The 21,786-nt window shown below is 44.0% G+C and overlaps 1 protein-coding gene across 12 annotated transcripts in view; it reads left to right on the top strand.

The window, feature by feature from the left end:
* JADE3 (jade family PHD finger 3) overlaps positions 1-21,786 on the top strand; it is a 165,213-nt gene that overhangs the window by 106,988 nt on the left and 36,439 nt on the right. The window lies entirely within an intron of this gene.

The raw sequence follows: 21,786 nt of genomic DNA, 5'->3' as shown, positions 1-21,786 counted from the left end.
CAGGTGGTGTGTCAGAGACCCAGCATTTCATAATGCCTTTTCTAGCCACCAAACTGAGTTTCCTACATAAGTCAGCGTGCCCTATCTACAGTCACAAAAGCCTCAGGAAGATCCAACACCAATTGCTCCTGGGTACCAGTCAGGGCAAAAAGTAGCACATTGTGCATATAATGCAGTATGTCCCTATGCCAACTGCTGATGTTCTAGAGGCAGGTATGTACGTTTTTATTCTGAATTTTGTAGGGTGCGACGGGGTCAGTAAACACGGGAGGGGGGGGTGTTTTTACTTTGTCCCTGCAATGATTATCTGATCACTTTGGAAACCTTTTGGGCACTTATACCTGTTTGTAGATCACCCAAGTCACAACATATAAGTTCTGTCTAGGCCAGGGGTGTCTAAAGTCCCTCCTCGAGGGCCGCAATCCAGTCGGGTTTTCAGGATTTCCCCAATGAATATGCATGAGATCTATTAGCATACAATGAAAGCAGTGCATGCAAATGGATCTCATGCATATTCATTCAAGGAGGGACTTTGACACCCCTGGTCTAGGCAGACTCATCAAACTTTCGATTATCCCTGTGTAGTATGACTAAATCTAGGTTTATTTATTTTAGTACTTATAATACCACATATTACCTAAGTGGTTTACATTCAGGTACTCAAGCATTTTTCCCTATCTGTCTTGGTGGACTCACACTCTATGTAATGTATCTGTGGCCCACATCCCGCCCTAACCACTCACCCAAAAACACCCAATTCAGCTTTGGATGCACAGCAGGATTCAGAGGCATAAAAAGTCTCTGGATATGTCTAAAAAAATCCCATTTCGATTATTGGCACTTGGACGGACCTGTCTTTTAGATCGTCCAAGTGCTGACTTGGCTGGGTTTTTAGATGTATTTTTGTTTCAATTATGAGCCCCATAAAGTCCAGGAATTTACCACCCAGTACAAAATTAGATCCCCATTTTGACTTGTGCTGAACAATATGCCACCATCACAAAATCATGCAACCAAACCAGCCATTTCAAGAACACTCTTGTCTTCCATCCCTGCTGGTAATAGAAAAATTATTAGCGCATGTCGTGCTGCAACATTCTCAATAACTGCCCCTATGATTTGCAAACCTTTGCCAATTTACATTAGAGAAGTGCAAAATCTGGATAAATTTAAAGGTGCACTAAAATGATTTCTTTTTAAAGATGCCTTCTAACACTGACTTTCCTTTCTCTGCTTCCAAGGTACCCAGCGATTAAAAAAAAAAAATATTCCCCTTTCATTCCTATTGGTTTGTTTTTTGTTTTTCTTTCATTGTTCTCTTTTCTATACTTTATTGTAGTTCACCCCTCTCACCTCTTGTTTAATGTTCGTCGATGCTGTGTGTCTTGATTGTATTATGCCCATGTTTTTAGATTTTGCCCTCCCCTTTTTATCATTGTAAAATGCCTAGAATTTTGGATAAGCGTTTAATCAAATTTTAAATAAAACTGAAATAAAAACATGTAAAAGAAAACAAACATACGAGAGCTTAAAAAGTGCATGAAAAACAATCATGGTGAATGGACTTTTGTCATCAGCAGACAACAAAAATCAATCTAGACAGTTTTATTTTATTCAGTTCTACTTTGTTTGATTTCCAACAGCCCAATTTCATTCACCTAAGAAAATCAGTTCCCTGAAATTTTCTTTTGTTGTCAGTGGTCACTCATTTGTGTGTCAATTGATGTTTCACTGGTTAAAGTCAGTCCTTCATTGTCAAACTGCTTCTTCTTTTGCAATATGTACTATAATCATATAAAGAAACCGGTATGGAGTATTTTCAAATCGTTTCAATGAATTATGAGTATGCCTCAGCCCCACCACTCCACCGCTGTGCTAGCTCTTAACTGCGGCGAGATTTATGTGGCACTTCATCATTGGCCGCTCATAGTCATTTTAAATCTGCTAGTCTTGTTTTTTATTTTTTAATTCTTTTTTTGTATCTTTTTTATGTGTACCTATAAAACCATCTTAGCTGTAAGAATCAAATGTACTTAATTGTACTTAGCTTTAAGTAGCATAGCTAAATCCAGCCAACGCCAGGGAGTTTAACCCAACATGTTTCGCACCATACAGACGCTGTGTCAAGGGTCTCCCGAGGTGCAGCGTGTCATCCGACTCATTCAGTGTCTAGACTATGAGCGGTCTTCTTTTGCAATAAACAGGTCCCCAACCCACCCCCCTTTATATTGCAGGTATTTTTGGTCAGGATCTCCTGAACCTGTGGGTTTTAGCAGCACAGGAAGCACAACTGATCTCGGAAATTATACATTAACAATTTATGACCTGTTTTCAGTGTGTCAAATTCAACTCTGGTTTGAACCAAACAGTAGACAGAAACTAGCTGCAATGTGGCTGAAGAGATGATTCGATATCAGTGGCCTCAAACTCAAATCCTTTGTAGGGCCACATTTTGGATTTGTAGGTACTTGGAGGACCTCAGAAAAAATAGTTAAAATCTTATTAAAGAAATGACAATTTTGCATGAGGTAAAAACTCTTTGTAGTTTATAAATCTTTCCTTTTGGCTAAGTCTTAATATTGTAATTTATAGCTAAAGAGACATATGATCAAAAAACTGTTTTACTGTTGTGATTATGATAAACATACCAAGAGCCTCAAAATAGTACCTGGCGGGCCGCATGTGACCCCCGGACCGTGAGTTTGAGACCACTGTTCTATATCTTCTAAACTAAACCTTAAGTTTATATACCGCATCCTTTCCACGGAAGTGGAGCTCGGCACGGTTTACAAGAACTTAAAATATAAGAAGAGAAAGGAAAAGGTTTACATGAGCTTATATATAGAATGGAAGAGTAAGGGGGAAAATAGAATTACATGTTAGAGAAGAGCCAAGTTTTCAGTTGCTTGCGGAATAGTTGGAGAGAGCCCAGGTTCCGCAACGGGATAGTAAGGTCGTTCCAGAGACCTGTGATTTTGAAGAGAAGAGATTTTCCCAGTTTACCTGCATAGAGAATACCGCGTAGAGAGGGGAGACTGAAAAAGCATGCTTTTGCCAAGGAATTGAGGTGGTTGTTGAGGGAGAGAGAAGAATCAATAGTGATACCAAGGACCTTACTTGAGAACTCAAGGTGCAGAGTGTAAGGTTTGAAGGTCAGGTCCCCCACAATGTGAGGTTGTAGGGGTTATGGGAGTCGCCCTTACAAACGCCAGGTCCCAGGTTCAATTCCCTCACCGAAGATTCACCAGGAGTAGAATCAAATAAGAAGCACAGCCAGAGGTGATGGCATAAAGAATATATTATAGAAATAGGCTTACAGAAAAGCAATATTCATAAGCATTACAATTAAGCATTACAATTAGGGAGAGAGCAAAGCAGTTTCCCTGCCTTACAGAGTTCAGAGGAAAAGAGAGACATAGAAGCTTGAAGTTTCAGGGAGATCCAGAGAGAGATTGAGAAAGGGGGATGGGGTGATGGTCTAAGCTTCGTTTCCATAGATAAAGAGAAGGATAGAAAGAAAGATAGACAGAGAAAAAGAGATAGATTCATGTGTGTTGCAGAGAGGAGGCTTTTATAGCTTGGAATCTTATTCTGAATATAGAAACTATTGTATTTCCCAGTATCTTTCTGTTTAGAATTTGTAAACTATTTGAAACAATGGTTAGTTTAATTGATAAGGAGGGTGTGATACTTGCAGGCATGGTAGATGGAATTAGTCTCTGGCTTCTTTGTCCCATTCAAGCAGCCTATCTTCTTAATAAACAATCCAGTCTGGCTGGATGATTAATGTATGTGAATTCTGTGCAGGAGCACAAAATTCTGCATCAACATTCCAGAGTCAGATTGATATAATTTCCCATAGGCCTTTGCTGACATTGGTTATGCCAACTGAAAATGCTGATTGCTAGCAATAACTATGCTGACAAAGAGCAGCACCTGTGGGTAGTGCGAAGATGGTGGGCAGGTGTTCTAACTTTGGGCCGAGCCAGAGTAATTTTGTGTTTGATTCATTTAGTTTCATCTGTACCGAGAGGGACCAGGAGTGGAGTCTCATTATGCAAGATGTAATGTTCTCGTGGAGGTTGGTGAGGTTCTGGTCTGTTTCAAGGAGGACAAGCATGTCATCAGCGTATGTGTAGATTGTTTCAAGGGGGGAAAGTTGGAGGAGCTTCAGGGAGGACATGTAGATGTTAAAGAGAATAGGGGATAGGGGTGATCCCTGAGGGACACCGCAAGATGGTGTCCAAGGTACGGACATGGTGCCATTTGTGTTGACAGTGTAGGAGCAAGAGCGAAGGAAGTTTGACCGTGGAGTCAATTCCTATCTCGGAAAGTTGATAAAGTAGTATATCGTGGTGGACGACATCGAAAGCTGCAGAGAGATCGAATTGTAAAAGAACAGCGAATTTGTTACGAGTTGAACCTTTGAAATTAGGGAAACTAGGAGGGACTCAGTGCTGAAGCTGGGTCTGAAGCCGTGTTGGTAGGGGTGGAGAATGGAGAATCTTTCTAGGTAAGAAGAGAGCTGGGTAGCGACTATGGCCTCTAGCAGTTTAGTTAGGAGAGGGATATTTGCTATGGGGCGGTAGTTCGATGGTAAGGAAGGGTCGAGATCGGCTTTTTTCAGAAGAGGGGATAAGGCAATGTGTCCCATTTCTGTGGAGAACAGGCCCGATAGTAGAGCAGTATTTATAAGACTGGTAAGGGAGGAGATGGCCTGCGCAGGAATGTTTTCAAATCATCTGCTGTGTGTCTTTGAGTAATAGTGACTTTACTTATTGACAAACACAGGTTGATTTTTATTTTTTTTTCATCTAAATGCAAGGTTTGCAGTTCAGTGCAAGCCTTAGTTCTCTGGGACTGAATACACTTTGTCAGGAAAAAATGAGGACTGTAAGGAAACAGGGCTTTGAAGCAGGTGCAAATGTACCTTAGAAATATGTAACTTCACTGGAAATGTCCAGTTAGCTCTTTTGTAATCCGCCTTGAACTGCAAGGTATAGGCGGAAAAGAAGTCCCTAATGTAATGTAGATGTAATGTGATGTAATGTAGATGAAGGCAGATAAAGACCCAAATGGTCCATCCAGCTTGCCCAACCTTAACCACTTTTTTAAATTACTGATTCAATTTAAATTTTTCTTATCCTTGGCTATTTCTGGGCAAGAACCCAAAGCTCTGCCCGGTACTGTGCTTAGGTTCTTATCTATTGAAGTCTCCATCAAAGCCCTTCCCAGCCCATCCTCAACCACATGGCCATATACGGGACACAGACGGTGCAAGTCTGCCCAGTATTGGCCTTAGTTCTTCAATATATCTATAATAATAAAATGCTAAGCGCGCGCACTCTTATCCCGTGTTCCCTGAGTCTTGATTTGTCGGGATGTGGCCACAAGAGTGCACGCTTACCACCATCTCTCTCTCGCAGCGGGCTTCAACACTTGCAATTACCTGACAAAGTTCATTTTTTAGCTCAAGCTGCCGCCGCGGCTCCTCTCTCAAACTGCACCAGGCGGGGATCGAGAGAGGAGCTGTGGCGTCGGCTTTGAACTAAAAAAATGAACTTTGAAAGCAGGCCGGGGACTGCAGCCAGCTGCCGATTGCCTCCACGAGCGAAGTGAGGAGCCAGCCCGGGCGGCGCAAGGTCCATGCCTGACCCCAGCTCTACCTAGCGCTGGCTGCACGGCCGAGCTGCTGCCATTGCTGCTCCGTGCAACCTTGGCCTCCCTGCCATCCTGCGAGCCCCGGCCTCCTCTTCCTCCCGCAGATGTGTGCGCATAGATGGGCGGCTGGCCCGCAGACAGGAGGCTGCCGAAGCTGTGGCGGAAACGCACAAAGCTTCCCGGGGGGGGGGGGGGGAACGGGGAACGGTGCGCGACGGCGAGGAGGGAGTGGAGCAGGCCGCAGAGGCTGTCGGTGCCTATAGGCTGGGGCGGCTTGAGGTGGATGTCGGTGGAGGCGGCTGTCGGCGGAGGGCAGATGCTAACGCCTTCCCGGTCTCCTGAGCCGCATACTCACTGCCCTGATTGCTGGCTGTGGTGGCCGCCGCTGCGCTCAGGGTGAAACTGCCCAGTACCCCGAAAATAAAAGCAAAGGCACAGACAGTGATATGAACAGCTCAAAGAAGGCACGGGTGCAGCTCAGCCCGAAATGCAATTGCCCTCCTCCCCTACAAGGTGCAGGATCGCTTTAAAACCGGCAAGCCCGTAGCCAGAGGAGCCTGATCCTAGCAGAGAGGATACGGGAGGGACAGGGAGAGGCAATAATTGAAGAGCTGTCACCTGTGGGAACTGCCTGCTGGAACAGGGGCCTCCTGTCGCTGCTAAATGCTCTACCGGGTTGCAGAGACCCCACCCCATGCCACGCCCCTTCCCCCTTCTGACGAGGCTTTGCGGAGAGGTGCTGGTGATGGCAGATGCTAAAGGATGTAAGGGGTGCTGATGGACAGGGGGGGCAGAAAAAGGAAGGGAAGCATACTGATGGACAGGGGAAGAGATGCTGATGGACGGGGGGGGGCAGAAAAAGGAAGAGAGGCATACTGCTGGACAGGGGGAGCAGGGATGTACAGGGGAAGAGGTGCTGATGGACAGGGGGGGCAGAAAAAGGAAGGGAGGCATACTGCTGGACAGGGGGAGCAGGGATGGACGGGAAGAGGTGCTGATGGACGGGGGGGCAGAAAAAGGAAGGGAGGCGTACTGCTGGACAGGGGGAGCAGGGATGGACAGGGGAAGAGGTGCTGATCGACGGGGGGGGGGCAGAAAAAGGAAGGGAGGCGTACTGCTGGACAGTGGGAGTAGGAATGGACAGGGGAAGAGGTGCTGATGGACAGGAGGGGCAGAAAAAGGAAGGGAGGCATACTGCTGAACAGGGGGAGCAGGAAAGAGGGGTTGATGGACAGGGGAAGAGGTGCTCATGGACGGGGGGGGGGGGGGAAGAAAAAGGAAGGGAGGCCTACTGCTGGACAGGAGGAGGTAAAACAAAGGGAGAAGGGCTGCTGCTGGATAAGGGGAGCAGTGAAGGAGTGGTGGTGGACACAGGGGAGGTAAAAGAAAGGGAGAATGGACAAGGGGGAGCAGGCAAGGGGTGGTGGTGAACAGCCAAGGAAAAAAAAAAAGACAAAGAAAGAAAGGCAGAAATACAGAAAGCGGCTAAGGAGAGAGAGAGAGAGAGAAAAAAAAGAAATAAAGAGACACACATTTATTCTAGCACCCGTTAATGTAACGGGCTATAAGACTCTGTGTTCATCCCACGCTTTTTTGAACTTTGTCACCGCTTTCCTCTCCACCACCTTCCTCGGGAGCGCATTCCAGGCATCCACCACCCTCTCCGTGATCCCCAAGCTTACTTTCCATCTCTTGACCCAACCCTACTTTCTTTTTTTTTTTTTTTTGCTGTTGGTTATAGTACCATTGTCACAACATGGTTACTTTCACCTGGTTAGGAAGAGGGAATTTTCAGTCTTTGATGCTGCTTTACCCACCATAGATATGGTCATAACAAAGATAGAAAGTGTCACAGCATTTAAATGTATGTGTTGAGCATCTATGCATGCATTTATATATTATTCCCTTTTATGTTAATTTGGAACTTCAAAAAATTGAATGCATTGATCAGTTTAGATAGACGACTGAGTTCATGAGTAGTAACTTGTTTTTCTCCCATCAGTGAAGTGTGTTTATCTGAACTTACTATCTGTGGCTAGTTTGGATTTAAAAATGATATGACATGAACACTCAATAGATGAGGAAACATGTCTGCTACCGATTAGAATCTGGTTTTGCTTGCAAAGCAGCTGTTTTTTCACATTGCAAATAAACATTTTATCACCACCATCTGCCAGGTTTCTGCTAAACTTTCCACCTACAATTATAAAGAACAGTGTTAGAAAAAAAATCGTATATGCTCTAGAGCAGGGGTGTCCAACCTGTGGCCCTTGAAATATTTTGTGCGGCCCCGGTCGAGGGCGATGCAGTGTTTTCCTCTGCTGCCCCTGGGTGTTTACCATCTTGCCGGCTCCATCCTCTGTCTTGCTGCAGCGTTTGCGCGTTTCTGCGGCCCCAGAAACATTTTTTTCATCCAATGCGGCTCAGGGAAGCCAAAAGGTTGGACACCCCTACTCTAGAGAATGCCACGGGGACAATTTTTTTTTTTTCTCCCTGTCCCTGCGGGAACTCATTTTTCCATCCCGGCAAGTTCTTTTCCTGCCCCATTCCTGCAAGCTCTGTCCTCTGCACAAGCCTCAAACACTTTAAAATCATAAGTAGCATCATTCTAGAGCTCAGATTGTGATGTCATAATGTCTCATTCCACCAATGCCTAAGCTCTGTTCTCTTATGCACAAGCCTCAAACCCTTTAAAATCATAAGCAGCAACATTCTAGAGCTCAGCTTGTGATGTCATAATGCCTCATTCCACCAATGCCTAAGCTCCGTCCTCATCTGCACAAGCCTCAAACACTAAAATCATAAGTGTTCAAGGCTTGTGCGGTTAAGGCAGAGCTTACAGGAATAGAGTAGGGACAGTGACAAAATGTACGTGATGGGATGAGGAAATTGAGTTCTTGTGGGGATGTGGAAAAATTTGTCCCCTTGTCATATGCACTACACTACCTGGAATGTTCCTACTTTATTTTTTTTATTTAACATTTTTGTCCCCTTCAAAAATTTCAGTCTGAGACATCTCTAGCTATAGAGGGAGGTTCTTCAGTCATTGTCAACATGTAATTCTCTACTGTCCACTTCATCGGTCCCCTTGTAATCCCCTACCTGAGCAGTGTGTATAGATAAGAATATAATAGCCTTACTGGGTCAGACCAAAGGTCCATCAAGCTCAGTAGCCCGTTCTCACGGTGTCCAATCCAGGTCACTAGTATCTGGTCAAAATCCAAAGAATAGCAACATTCCATGCTACCAATCCAGAGCAAGCAGTGGCTTCCTCCGTGTCTTTTTCAATAATAGACTATGGACTTTTCCTCCAGGAAATTGTCCAAACCCTTCTTAAAACCATCTACACTCCCTGCTTTTATCTTATGTGTCTGTCATAATTAGATTGTAAGCTCTTTCAAGCAGGGACAGTCTCTTATGTGCATCTGGGTAGCACTATAGAAATAATAAACAGTAGAAGTAATTCTACAAAATGCTAAAAATTACGTGTGCAAATTTGAGTATGTGCAATTTAATTGGGAAAAAGTCAATTAGTAGCAATAATTGGGATCACAATGAGCAATTGGTTCTAACTGGTTGTAATTAAAATTTGCATGTGTAAATTTAGGCACAGGTCCAAAAAGGGGGTAGCAAAAATGAGGGTCATGGGCAGCTCGGGTATATCTTGAATTTACATTAGTTGTTATAGAATAAGGGGATCTGTGCCTACAAGGATTTACTATTTATTTAATTATTTATATTCTGCATAGCCTACAATTCTATGTGGATTACAAATTATCAAGGTACTTGAGCAATTTTCCCCATCTGTCCCAGTGGGCTCACACTCCTATATAATGTACCTGGGGTACTGGGGAATTAAGTGACTTGCCCAGGGTCACAAGGAGCAGTATGGGATTTGAACCCACAACCCCAGGGTGCTGGGGTTGTAGCTCTAACCACTGCACCACAGTTCAATTGGTGTAAATAACTGTGTCTTAAGTTAAATGCTGTTCCCGGCACTAAGTGCTATTCTGTAAATGGTGCCTACCTTTAAACACAAGTTTTTGTCTGTGTTTATTTTGTAGGCAACAGTTAGTATTCTGCCTCCGCTTTCATGAATGCAGATTATTTGTGTATGGATATATGTAAGCAGTAACTGTTTCTTTAAGTCAAGCTCCCAGAGTGCACTGCTGTATCCCTGATACCTCCCCTATCTTTTTGCTTGTTTTCTCTTGAGCAATCTGAAAGCACTTGGACATAGGAAAGGCATTGTTCCTTTAAATTTGCTAGCCTAAATACAGCTTAGTCAACTAAGTTTGGAGCACCGTATTATCCTGCAAAGAGAGTTTGTGATACACACTCCTGGCTTTGTGCTGGTTGCGTGTAGATTCTGTAGAAGACATCCCTTGAATTGATTTCTTTGATTTACATGTATAGTAAAAAAAGTTTGTTCAAGAAACTACGGAGTCTGGCCTGATGATAATAATGGCTACAGGTTTAATAAGTTTATCCGTCTGGGACCCTCTGGGACAAGCCAGTACAATTAAATCTTGCACAGAGCAGTGAATTGGAAGATCTGTAAAAATTTGACATGAAATACAGAGCAGTAGCATTGCTAATTGCAGGAGGCAGCAGGGGTCTTCAGATCCAGCCATACTGTACTATACTTCTCTCTGTATCTACTGGTTTCCGCCTTCTTTCTCCTCTTCTTTTCCATCATCATCCTTCATCTCCTCGTCAATGATGCACTCTGTCTCCGAGTACTTTATGTAGGTTAGTTTTGCCACATTATCTGATTCATCTAACCATGCCTAAAAGAGTGGAAATGTTTTTATTGTGCTAGTAAGAATACGGCTTTGCTTAATATGCCCAAGTACTAAATTGCACTTTTTAATAATTGATACCAAAGAAAAAGAGAAATAAAACATCGCGACATTCCTTCTCCTCTTCTAATTGTTTAGTGAATCAAAAAAATGACTCGTATGACAGAAGCTTTTGTGTAAACAGCTGTCTGAATAGTGGACAATGCTATAGCTTTTTTTTTTTTAAAAAAACCTCTTTATACCTATTAATAATTTTCTATGGTGGCTTCTGCCTCTTCTAGTTCTGCCTTTCTGCGTGCAACATCAGTAGCAGCCATCCCTCTTTTTTTTGTTGTTGTTGTTCCTCTGATCTTTAATTTCTTTGTCTCTATAGCCGCTTCTTGTTGGCTAAACAGAGCCCTAGATCTTGCAGCTGCTGCCCTGGCTCTAGCTCAAATGGTCACTGAGATGGCTGTTGACTGATCTGATTGGTTGGTTCTGTGAGATCTGGTGGTTCTGCTAGTCCTAAAGTTCCTCACAAAGCATTTAGCACTGCCAAAATACTGCGATTCAGCGTCCTTTTCAGGGTTTCTGTATATTACCCTATTTCTTTAAGAGCATGTGCTACATGGCTTGCCATGTTTGATCTAGTGCTCTTTGTTTCTCATGCTGGACAAATCGATCCTCTGTTCACTTCTTATCCAAGTATGAACAGAACCCTGTTAATGTTCTTTGATATTTTTCATAGGCAGCCTGTAGCTGACTGGCTTAGCCTGTCTTACATCCTGTATTCCTTTGCCCCATAGTCTCTCTAGGACAGGGGTGTCAAAGTCCCTCCTCGAGGGCCGCAATCCAGTCGGGTTTTCTGGATTTTCCTGATGAATATGCATGAGATCTATTTGCATGCACTGCTTTCATTTTATGTTAATAGATCTCATGCATATTCATTGGGGAAATCCTGAAAACCCGACTGGATTGTGGCCCTCGAGGCGGGACTTTGACACCACTGCTCTTGGAGCAGAATAAATCTTTGCACTTCTGCCTCTTAGTTCTCCTGGGCTTTTTCAGTCCTATTGTGATCTCTTGTTAACTGTTCCAGTGTCTCTTAGATTGTTCTGTGACAAACTGGGTTCAGCCTTAACTGTCATGCACTGACTAAAAATAAATCCTTTTTTCCTTAAACTGTTTATAACTACTTCGCTATGCTGAAAATGCAGCTATGTATTCTGTGAGGTAAGGGCTCACACACTCCCCTGTAAACCTTGGTAGCAGTGGCATCGTAAGAGTGGTGGGGACAGATCAGTGGGGCGCCAGCATCTATCCGCCCTGTACCTCTTTGGCATAAACAGCATCGCCAACATGCTGCTTGCACCAGCCTTGGCTTTCCGTCCAAAGTCGCTTTCTGGTCGTGGCACCAAGAAGTGATGTCAGAGGGAGAGCTGAGGCCGGCAACTTTTTTTTTTTTTAATAGGTGCCTTATTTAGTAAGTGTAGGAGCTCATCTGAATCCACTTCCCAGGATCTCAGCGATTCCACTTAGGGCTCGATTCCTCTCATAGCGCATAAGCTTTATGTATCTACTCGTCACTGGTCCATATAATCCCAAGCTTAGTTTAGATTTTTACTTAATATTTGGCTTTAAGGTTTCTTCTACCCACCCCAACCATATTCAACATTTCAAGTATGTCATATTTAGAAAGGATAAACTCTATGAGGAGCATAATCGAAAGGGACGTCTAAGTCCATTTACATCCATCTCACAAGTCGTCCAAAGTAAAAAAAAAAACAAAAAACAAAAACAGCTTAAGACACATTTTCAAAAGATACGTCCAACTTATTTTTCGTTTTGAAAATCGTCTAATTATATGTCCTGCCGATCTGATTGTCCAAGCCACTAAATCGTCTATCTTTATACCATATTTTCGTCCAACTTTCCGTCCAGGTCCAAAACGCCTAGAACAAGCCTTGTTGGACATGGGAGGAGTCTGCAAAGTGATGGACTGTACACCCAGACATGCCACTAAATAGTGGGGTACCTTACAGGGCACTGCTGTGAACTTCACAAAAAGGATGCCATGTCTTCTCCTCCAGCTCCCTTATAGGTTATGGTGAGCCCCCCAAACCACCTCCAGAATCCCCTAGACCCACTTTTCTACCACCCCAATAGCCCTTATGGCTGCAGGAGCCACTTATATGCCAGTATAAAAGGGTTTTGGGGGTGTATAGGGGAGTGCACATGTTTAAGTATCAATGCAGTGATTACAGGGGCTTATGGGCATGGTTCTTCCTCTCCATGAGTCCCTAACCCACCCCCAAGACGACTTAAGCTGCCTCTGTGCTGGATGACTAGGCTTTCCTATGCCAGGTGGCCAGGTGATGATAGTCTGGAGGCTGAATTTTAAAGTTATGATTAAAATTTTTAGGGGGGGGGTTGGTGATCACTGGGTAGTGTGTGGGTGTCTGTTTTATGTGTTTGCAGTGCTTATCTGGTAACTTTAGGTGGGTTTTTGTGAATTAGACCATGTTTTACATGGTCTAAGTTACAACATCCAAGTTCCGTCTAGGCTCTGTTGTAAAACTTTCAGTTATACATGCTGTATGAATAAGTCTAAACTGGCCCACATTCCTCTCAACTCCCCCCTTTGACATGCCTCCCGAAATGCCCCGTTTAACTTTGGTCGTTCAGCGGCACTATGAAGGCTTAGGTCGATTAGAAATATGTCCAAAAGCAGTTTTTATTATCGTCACTTGGATATTTTTGAGAAATGTTCATCCAAGTGCCGACTTAGGCTGGTTTTTGGATGTTTTTCTCTTTCGATTATGAGCCCCTATGGATTTAAATCGCTCGGTCTTACAGACAAACCTTTACTTGAGACTTTTTTCAGTAACTGATAGTGTTTTAGAAGATAAATGAGTGACAAAGATTTTTTTCTCTCTCTCTGCCTGTCAATTTGAGATCAAAAGGCTTCTTGGAAAAGTTTTTTTCTTTAGCTCATTAAGGAGCAAGACACCATCAATAAAGTGAACTAAAAATATGTTTTCCTTCATGTTAATTTTTTTTTCTGATTATATTGAAATCTCTTGAATGTATTTTCGTTTGATATGTATAGTAATAAATCAATTTTTAAAAAATCCACCTAATTAGATTGTGCATGCAAATAAGCACTACAGATTAGTCGCAGTATCTAGAATCCAGGAGATAGTGTTAAATAAATTTACAAATGTAGTATGAAGATGCAGATCTCCTAAACTTTAGGGTGCAGAAGTATGAGGCTAATAATCAAAACTTAAACACATCTTAAAAACCCACCCAAGTCAGAACTTGGATGACCTAAAAGACAGGTCATCCAAGTGCAGATAAATTGATTTTTTTGAGATGTCACAGGACCTTTTAGGCTTCTGAATCCCTTTGGACGCCCAGAGCTATAAGGGGCGAATCTGGAGCAGTGGTGTACCAAGGGGGGATGGGGGTGGGGCGGTCTGCCCCAGGTGCACGGCTTGGGGGGGTGCACAGCCAGCCAAGTCCAGGTCCTCCTGCCCTTCCTTTCCCTCGGCCTGCGCCGCTGGAATCTTACCTCCCCCCACTGACAAGAAGTCTTTCTGACATCAATTCTGACGTCGAAGAAGACGTTCTGGGCCAACCAGGCAGTGATTGACGTCGGAAAGACTTCTTGTCGGTAGGGGGAGGTAAGATTGCAGGCGCGGGCTAGGGGAAAGGAAGGGGAGAAGCGCTTTTTTTTTTTTCCCCCACAGCAGGGAAGGAAGGATGTAGGCAGGCAGGCAAGCTGGCTGGCTTTAGAGCAGCAGGGAGGGAGGGAGATAGCTAGGCAGGCAGGCTGTCTTTGGGGGTGGACAAAATCTGGAAGGTAGTGGGGGGACATAAGGAGGCACTGGGGGCACTAAGGACACGGGAATGGGGCACTGGGGACACTATGGACATGGGAAGGAGGCACTGGGGGCAACATGGATACGGGAAGGAGGCACTGGGGGCAACATGGACACGGGACGGAGGTACTGGGAGCACCATGGGCACTGGACAGAGGCACTGGGGGCACTATGGACACGGGAAGGAGGCACTAAGGACATGAGAAGAGGGCACTAAGGACACAGGATAGAGGCACTGGGGGCACTATGGACACGGGAAGGAGGCACTGGGGGCACTAAGGACATGGGAAGGAAGGAGGGAGGGAATAGAAAGAGACAATTGTTGGGCCTGAGTGTAGAAAGAAGGAAATGAAAGAAAGAATACACAGTCAATTAATAGATGTCCCCTTTTGATGAAAAAATTAAATGGTCACGTTACCTCTGACTTACTTTCTCTGCAGCAGTCGGCAGCCGCGCTGAGGTGCAGGAAGGTCCCGCGATGACTCGTCTGCCAGCTCTGCTCCGGAAGAAGTAAGTTACGTCGGAGGAGTTGGACCCGGCAGACGTAGTCATTGCGAGACTTTGCCACAACTCCCTCCGTCTGCTGGGTCCATCCCCTCCGACATAACTTACTTCTTCCGGAGCAAAGCCAGCAGACGAGTCATCGCAGGACCTTCCAGCATGTGGCTACGAGTCCGCTCCAGAGCAAGTACGTCGGAGTGGGGTGGACCGGCAGCTATAGTCTTCGTGGGACCTTGCTGCATGAAGGGAGAGAAAGGAGCAGAATTGCTGGAATGGATGAGTGGTGGAGGGAAAGAAAGGGGGCAGGGTGGTATGGAAGGTTGGTGCTGATAGAACTGATGTACAGAGAAAGGGGAGAGACATAAGGGGGAAGGATATTGGAGGGAACGAAAGGGGGCAGATGCTGATTAAAGAGGGGTGGATGGCGAGAGAAAGAGCAGACATTGGATGGTAGTGGGGAGCCTATGCTGGATGGAAGTGCAGATGGGAGAGATAAGGGAGCAAATGCAGGAAGGAAATGTGAGGAGAGAAAGGGGAGCAGACGCTGGATGGAAGTGGACAGAGAGAGGAGAAGGTACTAGATGGAAGGGTTGGAGAAAGAGGGTACATGATGGAAGGAGGGGATAAATAAAAGGAGGGCACATGACGGGGGAGAAAAGGATTGAGTTAGGGAAACACTGCAGGGGTGAGGGAAAGAGGTGGCAAGCTTTAGGTAGACAGTAAAAAAGGACATTGATGAGAGGGTAGTAAGAATGTAATCTAGACAGATGCAGGAAAGGAAAATGAGGGGAAAAAGAGAAAGGGATTGCAGAGGAAAGGTGTGGGAGAGGGAAGGAGAGGAAAGAGATGCCAGACCAATGGGGGTGAAAGGAGAGATGGAAGGGGAGGCATACAGTTTCTGGAAGGGGCATAGAAGGAGAGAAGATGCCTTATAGGGGAAGAGAGACAGCAGACAGTGAATGGAAAGAAGAGAGTTACAAAAAGATGAGGAAAGCAGAAACCACAGAAGACAAAGGTAGAAAAACATTTTCTATTTATTTATTGCTTTAGGAGACATGTGTCACTGTTTCTGTGGTGCACTGTATGCAGAGTCCAGCTTCTTAATGGTTCAATTTAACCTTTGTCTATGTATTCTATTTTATCCCCCCTTTTACAAAACTGTGGAGCGTTTTTTAGCGCCAGCCGTGGTGGTAGCAGCTCTGATGCTCAGAATTCTATGAGCGTCAGAGCTGTTACCACCGTGGCAAAAATCCACACTACAGTTTTGTAAAAGAGGGAGGGGTTAGTTTGTGATTACATATTCCATACTAGGCGAAGGTGTTTTCTGTATTCTGTGTGTTCGAAAGACATGGTATTTTTGTTAGGATTGACTGCAGGATTGATCTGTACTAGTCTGGCTTGTTTAGTTTTACAATGGGTGTATTGATGTTGTACTGTTCACTGCAGTATGTAAGATGCTGCCTTTTCCTAGGTACTCATGTGTGACATGTGGCTTGTTACTAAAAATCATGTTTTTCGTACAGATGGGGGGGGGTGTCAAAAATGATGGGCCCCGGGTGTCACATATGCTAGGTACGCAACTGATCTGGAGGAGTGGTTAGGGCAGTATTTGGGCAGGATGGGGGCTGACTTGGACTTAGTCATCTTGCAGAGATAATTGAATGTTTTACTAGACATCCTGGACAAAACTTAAACATTGTGAGTTACAAAATAAAGACCTTTCCCCCCCAAATATCAGAATAAAAAAGTACATACCTGTTTCCAGAACATCAGCACCTGGTATACAAGTGTCTTAAATAGCCTGGCAGGTGGGCTAGTGAACCATAGAGAGGAGGACCCAGGCCCCTAAGCCACTCTAACCACTATATTTATGGTGGAACATGTGTGCCCTCCAAAACCCTACTGCCATATAGGTGCCACCTGAAGCCATAAGGCTTATTGGGGTTGTAGACAGGTGGGTATAGTGGGTTTGGGGGGTGTTTTGGGGGCTCACCATAACCTATAAGGGAGGTCTGGTGAGATGTTTATGTGACACCCTTTTTGTGAAGTTCACAGCAGTGCCTTCTAAGGTGCCCCACTGCTCTGTTGCCATGTCTGGGTAGTCAGTCCATTACAAGATTGGCTCCTCCCACATCCAAATGGTCTTGTTCAGGGCATTTGGGGCTTGGATGAAATTTTGGTCAAAAATGTGGTATAAAGATGGACGTTCTGGTGGTGTGGACAAATAGCCTGGACGTTCAGATAAGATAATTTTCGGGGAAAAAATTCTAGATGTATTTTTTTTGAAAATGGGCATTTTCCCACTGCCAACTATGGGCGTCTAGCGCCATACATCAGACTTAGATATTTGTTTTGATTATGCCCCTCCACATGTCTATGATAAACAGCTAGTAAGAGAGTGGATGTCGGAGACAGTGAGGGCCAGATTCTCTAAACGGCGCACTTCGTGGCAGCTGCCTAAAAAACTGTGCCAAAAATGTGTCAATTGTGCAACGCCGACATTTTGATCATCACCGCCAGCTTAAAGATATGTAGGCCAGGGTTTTAAAAGCCTACATTTCCAGCGCTAGTCTTTGACGTGAATTGTGACCTTGGAGGCGCCTAAGTTCACTTCTGGTATTAACCATGCCTTCTGTGACTTTAGACATCCTTAGGCTCCCCCCATTTTTTTTTTTTTTTTTAAATGAGAAAATAATTGATTTTAAATGATAGGGTCAATTACATACCGATTTAAAATCAATTGAGTCAATTAAGTTAGGCAGCGGTATAGGTAACTTACCGCCTCTTCTATTAAACTGCGCTAGCAGTTTATAGCACAGAGAGCCACGCTGAATGGCCCGTGCTGCTCTCGATGCTCATAGGAACTCTATGAGCGTCGGGAACAGCGCTGGACATTCAGTGCGGCTCACCACGCTAAAAACTGCTAGCGCTGTGTACTAGAAGAGGGGGTTAAGTGTGCTGTTTTTAGAATCCAGGCCAGAGTGAGTGAGTGAGTGTTTGTAGGACAGGGGTCCTTTTCTCAAGCTGCGGTAGGGGGTTTAACGCGCGGAATACAGCGCGTTAAACCGCCTGCCGCGCTAGCCGCTTCCAGCTCTAGCGTGATTGTGCCACTGAGAACGGAGCAGGATTCACCGGACTGTTAAATTTGGATGACAAGAGGATTCATTACTTTGTTATTCTCCCTCGTGACGAAGTTACCGAAACGGGGCCTGTCGAGCGAGCAGAGATGCTGTGCTGACCGGAATTTGTCTTCAGAGAACATTACGGCATGGAGAGTTCAGCTGTTTCAGCTAAGTGCTGGTATTGATGTTGTATGATGATTCTTCTTACTAATTCCAATGAATCAAGACACAGTGTTGACATGAACTTGAAAATATGAACTGCTACATTCATTTTTAGTTTATGCAGTTTATTCAGCTACTGTTTGATTGATTGACTGATTGATTTCATAACGTTGTGCTTCTGGATCTTTTTTCCATCGTTGTTGTTCATTGATTGCCTATTCTTTTTCAATTGGAGATACAATGGTGGGTTATGAATTTTGATATGAAATTTTATAGGACTCTATATGAAATTTTGTAGGTTTCTTTGAAATTATTTCATGGTTTATGATTTTGAAGTATTTACAGTTTTTTGATTGTTTTTTGAATTTTTGGGGTGGGTTTTCTTATATATATATATATCCTTATATTTTTCTTGTACCCACTATGGATGCATGTTTGCACTTTATATTTACTTATTAGAGTTTTTCAAATACAACATAATGGTATTATGATGTACGGGGCAGGATTTATTTAAACCTTTGGTCCAGTGCTAGTCACTCATAAATACCTGCCTGGGGCTTTCTGGTTACCCGCAGTGAAAACTGAGCCCGTACTGAGACCCTTTTACTCATCTATTTATTTAATTGTTGATGTTCATTCAATTCATTGAATTGAGATGCAACTATTTTCCTGGTGTGGGTTTAGCAAGAAAAATGTTCACCTCCCACCAACTGTGGTAGGAAGCACAGTATCCATAGCTTCCTGCCACACTTTTACGGTGTACTCCAAATATTGGCATACCACACACACCAGCGCTGAAATTACACTGCTAATAATGACACTTAAAAGGATCCTCAGAACGCCACCCAAACAGCGTAGTTCAGCGTGAGCATTGTTGGTATCTGTCTTTGTGTAGTTAAAACCAATTCTATTATCGCCAGCAGCGTAATTATGCTATTAACTCGCAGTGGGCCAGAGTCATTCTAGATTACTGGGAAGTTGCCCAGTTTGGTCAATATATATATACCTGAAAGTCTCCATTGTAATTGTCAAAGAGGTCAGAAAAGCTGTATTTGGGATCTGGTATTAGAGGCATTATTTGCTTATGCAATCTGGAAAAGAGAGAGAGAGAAAAAAAAATAAGCTTTCTATGATGATTGTTTGGCAGGGCATATTTGGGCTGAGGCAGTGGGGACTTCATTCTGGTACTTTGCAAAACTGTAAGCCACGTTTGATCATATTTACGTCGTCAGATCTTGATCAGGAAAACTTTACTTTTCCTGGGTGATAAGTGGGATTTAGGACTGTGATCTGAAATTCACAGGGGTTTTTTGGGGGGTTGTTGGTTTTTTTTTCCCTCTGATAAAATGGTCATGTTCTGCCTTTTAATATCTAGATCTAGATTTTCAATTTACTTTTGATTTCATAAAAACAGCAAGTGTAAACAGTTACCTAAAGGGTTCTTCTTGATGCTACAGGTATATTGAATGCATACCCAGCACCATGCTCAAACAGCTGTCATAAATCCCACACATCTAATAAGATCTTAATCCCCCCTTCACTTTCCAACCTTCGCTTTTAGGGATGGTGTTAGGGAGTGCCAAACAAAGCATTTTCCCTTGTCTTCTTCTCTACTCCCTCCCTCCCCTCCCCCACCAGCATGTGCCCTTCTCTTCCTTTCCCTAACCCCATTCCCTGGTGCAAGCAGCATCTCCAACTTGCTGCCGGCGTCAGCTCTCCCTCTGATGTCACTTTCTAGTCGTGGGACCTGAAAGTAATGTCAGAGTTGAGCGCTGAGGCTGGCGCAAGCAGCAGGTTGGAGCTGCAGCTTGCGCCAGCAAAGAGTTAGAGGTACTGGCAAGGGAGGAGTGGCAAGGGAGGAGTGGGAAGGGGTGTGCACTCTCCTCTCCATGCCCCCACTCTTTCCATGTCCTCCCCCTGCTCCTTCCTGTCCCTTCACTCCTTCCCGCCCCCATTCCACACTTGTGCTCTCTCTCCCCCCCCACCGTACCTCTAAATCTTCACCAGCGGAAGTGACCTTCGGCAGCATGCTTCGCGCCAGCATTGGATTTCCCTCTGATGCCACTTCCTGGCCCTGTGACCCGGAAGTGTTTCAAGGGGGGAACCAGGCTGGCGGGAACAACAGGCAGAAGTTGCTCGTGCTAGCAAAGATAATACAGAGGCATGGGGTGGAGGGAGGGATAGCACAAGTGTGGTGGGGCGGAGAGGTGTCAGCACCCCCACCGACTTGGCATCCGGGGCGGTCTGCAGCCCCTGTACTATGCCACTGGCTATGTGTAGTCTAAAATCATAGCAGAAATATTCTCTGGAACCCATGTGCAGTCCTTGGCAAAAGGCAATACTGTATGTAGCACATTGCTATATGCATCTTAAAAGTAAATAGAAACTGAGAGTAATTTTTTTTATTGTATCTAGTAATTCTTTTAATCTAGTATTTATTTGTATCTAGTAATTTTTTATTGTATCTAGGTCATACAATGGATATTTAGGTCTGTGTCCTAGTATGTTATAAAAACTTTTTAATAAAACATGTATTACACCACAAAAACAAAACAAACACCTTTGGCAGTATCAGTTTTGCTGTTATACATGTAAGTGGCAGATTTTGTAAAAATGCATGTCTTAGGGGAGGCAATTAATGAACTGAGCTCTAAAACTCTCTAAAATTTGGCTTGCTTTTAAGCACCATTCTTTAAACACCCCTCCCCCCAAAAAAAACCCAGCTACTAATTAAAGCACACTGGCTCCCCATCGAACATAGAATCACTTATAAAATTCTTCTACTTACATTCATAACTAGAACTTGTAATCAACCGGAATTCATATGCCCCCCTCGGTTCACTCTGCTCTTCTACACAGCTGAAACAGCCCTAACTTCAAACTTACTGTCCTTCCCCCCTCCCTCTTCTCGCCACACAGAAACTACAGAACCTACTCTTTACCTCTCTAGAAAAGACAAATGTTCTTCCATTGTAACCCTCCGTTTTTTTATCTCTTTTGTAATCCGCCTTGAACCGCAAGGTAATGGCGGAAAAGAAAAATCTCTAATGTAATGTAATGTAACATCTTCTCAATATCCCCTCTTTGAAAAATATTAATACCATGCACTTAAATATCTTTTTTGGTTACTGCACCCTCCCTCTGGAACTCTATACCCGATTACATAAGAGAGGAAACAAATTTAAACCAGTTTAAATCTAAATTACAAACCTTCTTATTTAAAGATGCCTTCGAGTGGTAACTACTCTTTTAAAGATGCTGTTTAATAGCAACTGTCCATCTAAGGACAATTCGACTTCTCTTCTTTTGGTCTTTCCCCCACCTCTTGGTTTTTCCTTCAGTGTCTCTTTCCTATAATACTGTAATTCAACCCCTTTTTTCCTTTTGTACAAGTTTGTCTGTTTTGGTTAATTATTCCCGCAAATATGTATGTTAACTTGATTGTTTTTATTGATTAATGTACACCACCTAGAAACATAGAAACATAGAAGATGACGGCAGAAAAGGGCTACAGCCATCAAGTCTGCCCACTCTGCTTACCCACCCCCTGTCTATGCCCTAATGACCCAATTTCCTTATCTTGACCCTCGTAGGGATCCCACATGGGTATCCCATTTATTCTTAAAGTCTGGCACGCTGTCTGCCTCGATCACCTGCACTGGAAGCTTGTTCCAA

The sequence above is a fragment of the Geotrypetes seraphini genome, chromosome 6 (assembly GCF_902459505.1).
Source record: "Geotrypetes seraphini chromosome 6, aGeoSer1.1, whole genome shotgun sequence".
Classification (NCBI taxonomy): Eukaryota; Metazoa; Chordata; class Amphibia; order Gymnophiona; family Dermophiidae; genus Geotrypetes; species Geotrypetes seraphini.
This window is presented reverse-complemented; position numbering and strand designations above follow the sequence as displayed.